Raw genomic sequence first — 10290 nt, 5'->3', positions numbered from 1 at the left:
CGTTGTCCTGTTGAAGGAATCGTTAAATAGAGAGATTGTGTCTTTTGGGCAAAATCTTCTGCGGAGGTTGGCAAAAGAGCACCTCCCAGCTACGGAACGTATGAAAAAACACAGGTACGGGCTCCTCGGAACGGACAGATGAGGCACTGCTGAATAAAGCCTTTTGAACAGAGGAACATTTGGATCATTCTACGCCATCTAAAAAAGGCTGGATAGCTCTTCCAGCTGGTAGATAGAATAGTTTGAGTCAGTAACCTTCTTTCTTCCAATCCCTTTTAAGGCATTGACAACATAGGGAAACATGTGGTTAGTCAATACCTGGGCTGAAGTGAGTACATGAGGTTACGACCCCACCACGGAAAGTATTTTCAGCATGATGGATAACAGGCAGGCCCCATGGCATCCCTTGTGAAGAATTTAGCAGTGTTAAGCACAGGACTACCCGTTTTTAGTTCGTAGACTTTTGTTTTCTATCACAGCTTTCTGAATCCAAACTCTCTTTCCTAAGGACAAAACGTAGATGTTGAGAAAGAACAGGAAGTTCATGAAAATAATTTACACTTAATTAGGAGAAAATCAGAACAGATGTTCTTTCCTTAGGAATGTCTATCTGCCCCTGATGTTTGCATCAAAACTATGTCAGTACTGGGACAGCATTTTCTGCAAGCCAGGAAATGCAACTGACTGAAAAGAAAAACAGGGAAAACTGGTGGGTCTGTTTGTATTGTTCGAGCTGAGCACTTTGCAACTAGAGATGCAATCAGGATTCTCTGCGTCCTCTTAAAAATACTGCAGTTGGGTATGTTTCCCAGTTCAAAAGCAGTAAGATGAAACATGGGCATTTTCTTTGATTCCAGTTGTTGTTGCAGGGAGGACGTTTTTGTGAGTTTACTTACTCTAACAAACAAATTGTTAAGAAAATATTTTTACTCACTGTTACTAGGTGGCAAAAAAAGTCCATTGATCGTGCGTGGCTTGCTGTGATGGTACATGCAGGCGATCTTCAAGCAGCCAGAGGGTCGGCTTTCCCAGAAACAGGGGATCTTGGTGTACTTTCGCTGCAGGAGGAAACAGTTTTCAGGTATTGTAAAGGGAACCCAAAAAGGACTAAATGGATTAGTACGCAGTACGCTCCCGCGAATATATGGCTAAGATTCTGCAGGACCACGCTCTGCTATTTTAGAACATTTCAAGTGATCTTGAAAGTTCTCTTAAGCTCAGTGGAGCTTTCATGATGGGAAGCTGTTCCGAGGTGAGAATAGGAGTAAAGCAGTCTACTTCCTGTCCTGCAGACTTTTCACAATGTGCTGAGAAGACAGAAAATCTAGGAGACACTTAATTGTCACGAGGCTGAGTTTCCTTGCCTGCACGGTGGGCTAATCAGGTCGATCTCAGAGGAAATCTGCTGTGCAGGTGCAAATCTTACACTCGCTCTCTCTTACTGTTGAAGGACGTGGGTCTATGGGGGAATAAGGAGTAAGATAGAAAACCCACAAAGACTCCCAACAAACTGCAGACCTAAGAGTTTGGGAATCGATGGTCGGAGGCCACTCTCCTTAGACTGCTCACAGCATCTCGCAGCTCTTTTTAGAGATTAAAAATAAAAGCCTAACGGGAAAAAAGAATACCTACGTGGATTTATTGAATTATTGCTGCTTTTCTCATAGATAAAGTCACACTGCTGCTCTCCTCCTATTGATCAGTGTGTCGCCAGCTAAACTGTCTGCACACTATTGCAGAGAGAGCACTTGCACAATGACAGTCACTTTTGTTAGTCATACTTCAAATTATTTTTCAGTATCGCTGTCTTAATGCAGGTCACAGATTTGAGCGTCATCTCCGATTTTGCGATTCACTTATCCTTATGAGCTGAGGTATCTTCCTCAAGCACACGACAAACTCATCATTCCAGAGAGGCAAGCGCTCAGGACCGTTACCCTGAACAAACCAAGTCAGGTTTATATCCTGGATATGAGCTACATCCCAGCTGAGAGCTGCAAATGCCAGGTTGCAGGTCGTTTCTTAAGGAGTTTCTATGCAACATTTTAAAGCAAAGCAAAGGCAGGCTTGAAGACATTGGACTACTTGAAGGTCATTTTCACCCAGTTCCAGACATTAACAGCCAGGTCTCGGAGCAGCATCTCCAAAACGTGCCACTGTTGGACTGTAGCCAGTACAACTGGGCAGTGCCCTGAGACATGCTGGTGTCTGCAGCCAGAGCCAACCTCCCAGGCATTAACGCCTAAATCCCCGAGGCTGGAAGCGGTGCTTCTAGCAATGGCGAAGAGCAATACACCCGCCCCTGGATTTTTACGAGGTGGAACAGAAATATTTCACTGAAGGGATAAACCCCTTTTGAAGGACTTTGTTTCGAAGAAGTGATTTTGCAGAAATTCAGGTGGTTGCCGTAAGCAGAAATGCTAAACATGGCCTATTTTTTCAGAATCAATATAACGTTGATTCGATAAGAAAGGTGAGCGATGAGTGATCTCTAGGTGCCATTTTAATTGCTGTGTTCCTTGAGTATCTGAGCCCAGTTCACAGGAGAAATTGTCCATAGCCTAGGTGATCATTAGATCTTCTCACCACTTCTGAAGATCAGATGTTTGACCTACAGAAGCGACCATGACCCAGCCAGAGTCACCGACCAACTACTGCCTTTACGTAATAATCCTCCCTTTCAACAGGGGTATATGGAGGAAATCAAGGATACAAACCACTCTCAAATCTACAGCATTTACCTGTGCATAGGGGGAACAAGAATGGAGATGGTGGTGGTTCCCCACTGCTGCCATGTTTGCCTCTTGTGCTGCTCCTCTGCTCTCCGAATGCTGGCAAAACATACATGAAACCATTAGAGCTATCAACATTCAGGCAAATTGTAATCTTATCCTGAACGTGGTAGTTTTCTTTCGAAATCTGCACCTTCAGAAACCTAGCTCTGCTGCTTTTTTGGAAGAAAGCTCCAACTTACACCTGAACGCAGGAGGTGCTCCCTTCCCCAGCCTTCTTCAACTGACAAGTGCGGTTGCCAGGCGGTATAGAATGTTACAGTTGCCAGGCTTCTAGGGGCTCCTGGTTCCATGAGCATCATGGCGCCTTGTGACCTGTCCAGCTTAACATCCTCCTTTATCTCCAGTGCTTCGGAGTAAAGTACAGAAAATCGGACCGTTTCAAAGAGTCTCCCATGACTGAAATAACACCAACTTCTTGCTGTACGAACTGTGGTCTTGCAAACAAGTCTTTGACACCGCAAAGACCAACCTGATTCTTTGACTACTTTTAACTAAAATCCCTGTGCCCAATGTTTGTTCTTCTTACTGCACCCCTTTCTTTGGATGGGGAACCTTGCTGCTTCCTGTTCATACGCTGTTAGCTGCTCACTGCTGACATTGTTGGGGTTAATTGCTTGTTCTTGCTGCCCTGATGTCCACTGCCTCATCTAAAGCAGAAAGAACAGTGTACACTCATGTCCCTAATTAACACTCCTGTTCTCATTCAGGTCGTAGGCTGCCTGGGAACAAAAAATATCTATGGGAGGAAATGAAGTTTCTGTCCTGGAAAACGTATCCTCTCTCCCCAGGACATGGGGACAAATTTACAACACAGAGGGACACAGATCGCTTGGAGATGAACACTTCAGAGCGCCGTTAGGTGCAAACCTGGGACCTTAGGAGTGAAACAGAAAAGGAAGCGTGAAAAGGAAAAACAGCCGCGATCTCTTTTAAAAGAGAAAGGTGCCACTGCTTAAAGAGTATTAAGGATCCAGATGAAGCCAAAGAGAAGGGAGGTAGATCTATGGCAGAATTCAAGAAGGAGGATCAGTGGTTCATAGCACCACCAGCAGAGCGTGTGTCTGGTGGTTCTTTGGACGAAAAACCAACAAACCACTCTGGAAGCACTGATCACCAGAGCGCACCTGTACTGTACGCCACTGGTCTGCACGTGGGAAGGGTGATGGGAAAAGGGTGAGATGAAAAGCAGGTGCCAGTGACTCCCCAGGCACAAACGGTACAAGGTAGCCAGAGGAAAGAGCATGCAGAGTGCCCAGAGCTGTCCAGACAGGGGCTCTTGGTAGCTGCAGAGCTGTGCCTAACTGAGGCGCAGAAGGAGGTACGGTCAGGAAGAATTAATTCTGTGTTGGGTTGGCATGGCAAGGGTTTTGTAGCAGGGGGGCTACAGGGGGACCTGCTGCTGGCCAAGCCCAGCTCGTCAGCGATGCTGGTAGCACCTCTGCAACAATATATTTCAGAGGGGGAAAATACTGCTGGGCAGTAGCAGCAGGGAGAGAGGAGTGAGAACATGTGGGAGAAACAACTCTCCATATCCCATCGCGCACTATGGGCGCGCGGTGGCACAGGCGTAGCTGGGGCTGGGCGCATAGCGGGCAGCCGGGGCGGTGAGGCGGCTGTGCGCGGTGCAGCGGGAGGTGCCGTGTCTGTTCGTGACCGGGGTGAAGGAGGAGCCGTCGGCCAAGTGGGAGCGCCAGGTGCCCTCTGTAGTCCCCGCAGCATTACTGGGTCCGGGACCGGGGCCGGGACCGGGGCCAAGCCCAGGAGGAGTCGCTGGGCCACGGTCAGCGGCGCCGCACGGCGGGGCAGAGCTCAGGGCAGGCAGCAGCAGCACCGACCACGTGGGACCCACCCGGCCGGCCCGGCCACGGGGAGAGCAGCACCCAAGTGCTCGAGGTTTGGCTGCAGCTCGTGAGCCGGGGGCGCGGTGGAGGTTTCGCTGGGGCTGCCCGGCTACATGTGGGACGGGTCGGTCGTTGGGTGCCGTTTCAGCTCCGTCCCACTCTTTTCCTGCCAGGGGCATCCCGGTGTTCAGCCGGATGTCGTTTTCTTTTTCTAAGCGTAGGGAACAGTCGTGGCAAGGGGTGAGGTCGCTCCAACATGACAGCACTGGAGCTCGTGTCAAACCATCCTGCATTCCCCCATGAGCCTTGTAGGGGAAAATGCGCTTGTCTATCTTTTTTCTTTTTTTTTCCTTTTTTTTTTTTTCACTCAATGGATTATCAGGCTGGGACAGAAGAATTGGTTTGAGGCTGTAGGACGTGGAATAGTTTCCAAGGGGAAAGTAATGGAGCCCAATGAAAGTAATTTCATCCCGAGATGTAAAAGGCAGTGTCGGGAGAGATTGGGGTGGCATTCCCCTGTCTAGCTGTAGATCTCCAGCTTCCATCTCCCGATTTTAGTAGCAGCAGCTACTGCTGTCTGTCGGCTGCGTATTGAATGCAAATCCATCTGGGTGACTTTCTCCTATTGGCGTTTGACTTGTGGTCAGAAGATCTGAAATGATTGCCAAACTGTCAGTAACTCAGTTGTTCAGCTCTTAGTACCAACACCATCTCGGTAATGGTCATCTAAGGGCACCTCCCTACCTCGTTGTTCCATTCCTTCATATAGAAAAAGCCAACAGAGGATTAGATCTGGAAGTGGCATATTGTTTTTTTTTTTGTTTTTCAGAGTGCAAGCAAGGATGCTGCAGGGATTATGACTGGTAGGGAATGTTTTTCCACTACCTTGAAAATTTTCATGTAATCTTCCTAAAATCTTCATATGTGCTGTATGTTGTGGTTACAGATCTGAGGACTGAAATATCAAACAGCCACATCATGTAACGAAAGCATGCGGAAGGTTCTCATTTTATGAATTCCAAATTGTATTTTGTGACTTTTGCAAGAGAAGGGCAAAAGTCTGTTTTGCTTGCAGAAAGAGACAGTGACCAGCTTCCGAGTCCGAGTTGAGTGGGGAGAGAGGAGGGAGGGGTGCTGATTATACAGGAAAATGTGTGAATGCACACAAAACTGATGACATGTTTTCAGGGGAACAGTTACAGAAGTCCTTCTCAAAATTTGGACTAGTTGTGGCTGGATAATTGTTTCAGAGCCCCGTATCACTCATTACTTTGCCTTTTTTTAAGCGGAAGAGTGTTTAGTTGTGTGATGGGTTGATGTAAAGGGGTTCTGGTGGCAGGAGAGGGGATTTGCTCCATGTGGCTTTCCCTGGTTTTGGAACTGGGTCACACCCAGTTTTGGCCACCAGATCGGACTCCCATCCCCCTTGGGGTTGAGCCAATCGGCGCCTCTGTGAATTGCCCTATTTAAGTTGAGACAAAGGAACTGGAAAAGGTGTTTTGCCCAGGAGCGAGGAGAAAAGGGCGGAGGGCACTGCCTCCACTTCCAGGCTCCCAGACGGGTGGCTGCCCACACTGGGCCAGTGCCACCCGCTGAGGATGGCCGCAGTAGAGGCGGGTGGGGAACTCGGGGAGCGCCCCGCTCCCAGGGTGCCCGCTGGGTGAAGTTCACCCAGAGAGGACTGAGATCTGAGAGAAATGGCCACACCAACACCAGGTCAGTGCAGAGGGAACGGGACGAGGTGTTCCGGAGCTGAGTTTCCCCTGCAACCGGTGGTGAGACGACAGGCGTCCCCCCTGCAGCCAGGACAGACTCGGTGGAGCAGAGATGCACTCGCAGCCTGTGGAGAAGCCCACGTCAGAGAATAGATGCCTGAGCCTGAGGACGGTCATGGAGCATGGGACGCACGACAAGGTAGAGAGGCATCTAGAGTCCGTGGGACGACCCACGCCCGAGCGAGTGGCAACAGCTCCCTAAGAATCCAAGACTATGCTAAAGCCCACATTGGGGCGATCCGATGGGGAAGGATTGCATCCTGTGGGTAGGACTCACTCTGGAGAAGTCTGTGGATTTTTCCTCATGAGTAGGGATTCCACTGGAGCAAGGGAAAAACGGTTTAAGGACTCCTCCTCCTTTGAGAAAAGGAGCGGCTGTCACAACATGGGGACTCCTTTTCCTTTAAGAGAAGTGGCAGTAACATCTTGGAATGAACTGACCTGCACTCCCCCATTCCCTGCCCCCCTGCGCCGCTAGGGGAGAAGGCAGAGCCGGGAAGAAAAGGAAAAGGGGGAGAGGTGTTGTTTTTAAGATCTGGCTTTGTTTCTTTTAATCCCGTCAAGTAAGTGGTTTTGTTTGTCTTTATCCTTTTAAGTAATTGTTAATAAAATTAATTGCTTTATTCCCAATCCGAGTCTGTTTTGCCCGGGACCATGGTTGGTGGGTGCTCCTTCTCTGTTCTTGTCTCGACCCTCAGTCCTTTTGTTATAATTTTTCTCCTCTCCACGTCACTGGGGAAGGAGTGAGAGAGCAGCTGTGTGGAGTTTAGTTGCCAGATCGGCCTAAACCATGACAGGTTGGCAGCGCTGATGCTGAGTGTTTAACAGCAGGATGCTTTTGACATCTTGTGTTCCACTGGTCTCTGTGTTGCACTAACGTGGTGCAGTTGACTTTCAGCTCTGATCCGCAAGCTCGGAGCAGCTAGTCACGATGAAGTTCCGCTGCCGTCGTAAGACGGAAAGGCACATCTCAAAATTTTCTAGTGTTGGACTGGAACCCTTCTAGTCTTTATGCGTGGTACAGTGGAAGGCAAAGTCATCTCCAAATACTAATGCAGAATGGAAAAGAGGGAGAGAGTTTCCCAACAGATTGCCTTTGTTCTGTTGTCTTAGAGCATTTTCCAAAGTGTCACATCTTGAAGAAACCATGGTGTATTTTGGTAGTACCAGCGATCAGCGATATAAGGTGTAATATGGGCCTTGCAGAGGCCAGCTGTGAGGAGCAAGCATCCCTGGGAGAACAAGGCAGTAACGAAGCCATGAGGAGGGTTCGGGGCTTGGACCTAGATGATCTTTAAGGTCCCTTCCAACCCAAACCATTCTATGATTTTATGATTTTATGATTTTATGATTTTATGTATGAGCACGGCTGGATTGAAAATGCAACAAACAGGCTGAGAAAAGGTGTAAACAATTCGTGTAGCTCAGAACTTACTTTGAAGTACTGTTAGTTTCAACCAGTGGGGGAATCTGTTGTGCAGCGAGTATGTGAACACAGCACTGCAGCCTTTAGGGCCTCGCTGCATGAAATGTTGAACAGCCTCAGTTTCTTTTGCTCGCTCTTTGGGGCCCTAATGAGAGAGACAAGCAGGCAGAAGGGAATTAAGTACTAAAACAGGGGCTGTATCTGTGATCTGGGAAACACTGGTGTATTTCCTGCGTTTCTTTGTCTTTCCCTTGAGCTGGGCCTGACCCTGAGCCCGATCCTCTGCTGCCAATATTGGCATGTTAAGATGCTAGAAAACGATTTTCTCTTGGCTTTGGCTTGTTGGCTTGGCATTCCAGGGTGGGAAGGTGGGTTAAATTGCACTGGGAGGTGCCAGTTCTTTATGATCCCCGTCGGAAAGGCACTTGGTTTCTGTAAAGCACCTCTGAAGATGCTGGTTGTTTGAGATCCCACTAAAAAGTAAAGGACAGTGTAGATCATTATACGACCCTTCAGATGCTGGGAACCCCAAGTCATGCAGCATGTAACGGACCTCTGAGCACGGCCCAGCACACCCCGCAGGTCCCATCCATGGAAAGTGACCCCATTTGGGTCATTTGAGCTCTTAGAGGATTTCCTCTTAGTCCGAGGTTTCTTTCTTCAGAAAGCAGTGTTAAAATATCCCTCTTGCCAGTCCTCTTCTCACTCTTTACCCAGTCTTTTACTCTTGACCATACAATGTGTGGAAAAGCCTATTTTGGTGAACTCTGAGAGTTTTGTTGTGAAGTGCGTTTAGTTCTCAACACAGTTCTGCTGCCCTGCTAAAATGGCAAAATCTCAAGATCAAAGTTGGAGCGAGCCCCCAGACATCCAGCCAACAGCTAAAGCCTCTCGGAATCTGCCCTTCGCACCAAAACAGCTCCTTTCTAGAATGCGTTCCTATCGCCGTTTCCAATAAAAGTCCTCTGCAACGGCTGAGTAAAACAAATAGTATTTATTCGTATTAGGAATTATGTTTTTAAAACACAGTCTATAAAAGTCACTTCATAATCATATCACTTGATAATTTTCTGTTTCAATTTAGATTTTTCTTGTCAATTGAAGTACTCGCTTCATCTCTTTCGCATCTCTACGTATCGTTCTCCTTGTCCATTCACTGCTGTGTCTTCTTGGCTCTGTTGTTAAGAGAGATGTACAGAACGTTTAGTGCACGATCTATTAGAGTAAAACGATCTGCTCTTTCAGAAGGATTTTGAGAAGGAACCTCCCAGGGCGAGACACAAGATAGGGGTTCTAATCTCTGCTTTCAAGACCACTGTAAAACGTATTAACGGTCCTGAGGGTGTCTCGTGACCATTTTGCAGCCGGAGCCCTTTTGTAAAGTTGGACCTCAGCTGGTCGTCGTTCAGCTATTGCCGACGCCTCGCCCGTGGTCCAGCAGAGAGACAAAGAGATCACACTGCTGTCGTCTCTGCTGGGCTGGGCCCGGCGCTACGAGCCAAAACCCGCTTCTTGTAGCCCCTCACTTGAAAGGCAGATGCGTCTTTTGCTTTCGTATCAGTAACACTGTGACTAATTAGAAATCACAGGCTCGTTATACGGCCAAAATTACGTGTCTGCAAAAGACATAGATGATTAACGGCTCTTTCGGAGTACTCAGCATCGCGTAGAATCCTGCGGGTTTTGGCGGGGGAAGTTTTAAGAGCACTTTTACATTTTCGAGGTGGGGAGAGACATGCCGCTTTTACTGAAGAGACTGAATTGTAAAAAGTTCTACCAAACAGTTACCTGAGTGGCTGTTTTCCACGTAGGGAATGTTTTTGCATGTGGGTTTCTTTCCCTCGAAGTCGGTGCATGGTAAGATCCTGAAGTGTGTTTGTCTAAAGAAAAAACACGTACATTGTTTCTCAATTTCAGCGACGATTTCAGAACAGGCTCTCTTACTCTGACATGTGACCTAAATGTGACATTTGCTGAAATACCAACAAAGCCATCGGGTGAATCATACATCGTCCCTGAAATCCAAGCAAGTATGGTATACAGACTTTCCCTCTAGTACTTTCAAGATCATTTGGAATCTTGCAGCGTTTCTGTCAGGCTCACAGGATTTTCCAAATGCGGCCATTCTGCCAGGAGCATCCTTGACTTGACCAAAGTCAGTGTTCCCGTGTTGGAAATCTTCCCAAAGGCATCAATTGCTTTTCGATTAAACGAATCCATAATCCAGTCTCCTATTTTATCCCTGCTTCTGACAGCACTAGATACAAGTCAGTAGGAAGGGTTTGTGCTAGACAATTGATTTTGCATCTGAGTGTGCTGCCTGACGACTAAGCATTTTGTGTAAAACCTGGTTAAAAATCATCATTATTATGAAAACTCTGGTTTTCTGTTCATTCCAACTTAATTCCATGAACTTAAATCGGTAACTCCACAAGACTCCTAAATTTTCCTAG

The sequence above is a fragment of the Tauraco erythrolophus genome, chromosome Z, assembly GCF_009769465.1.
Source record: "Tauraco erythrolophus isolate bTauEry1 chromosome Z, bTauEry1.pri, whole genome shotgun sequence".
NCBI lineage: Eukaryota > Metazoa > Chordata > Aves > Musophagiformes > Musophagidae > Tauraco > Tauraco erythrolophus.
The sequence above is the reverse complement of the archived record's forward strand: the minus strand, read 5'-3'. Positions refer to the sequence as shown.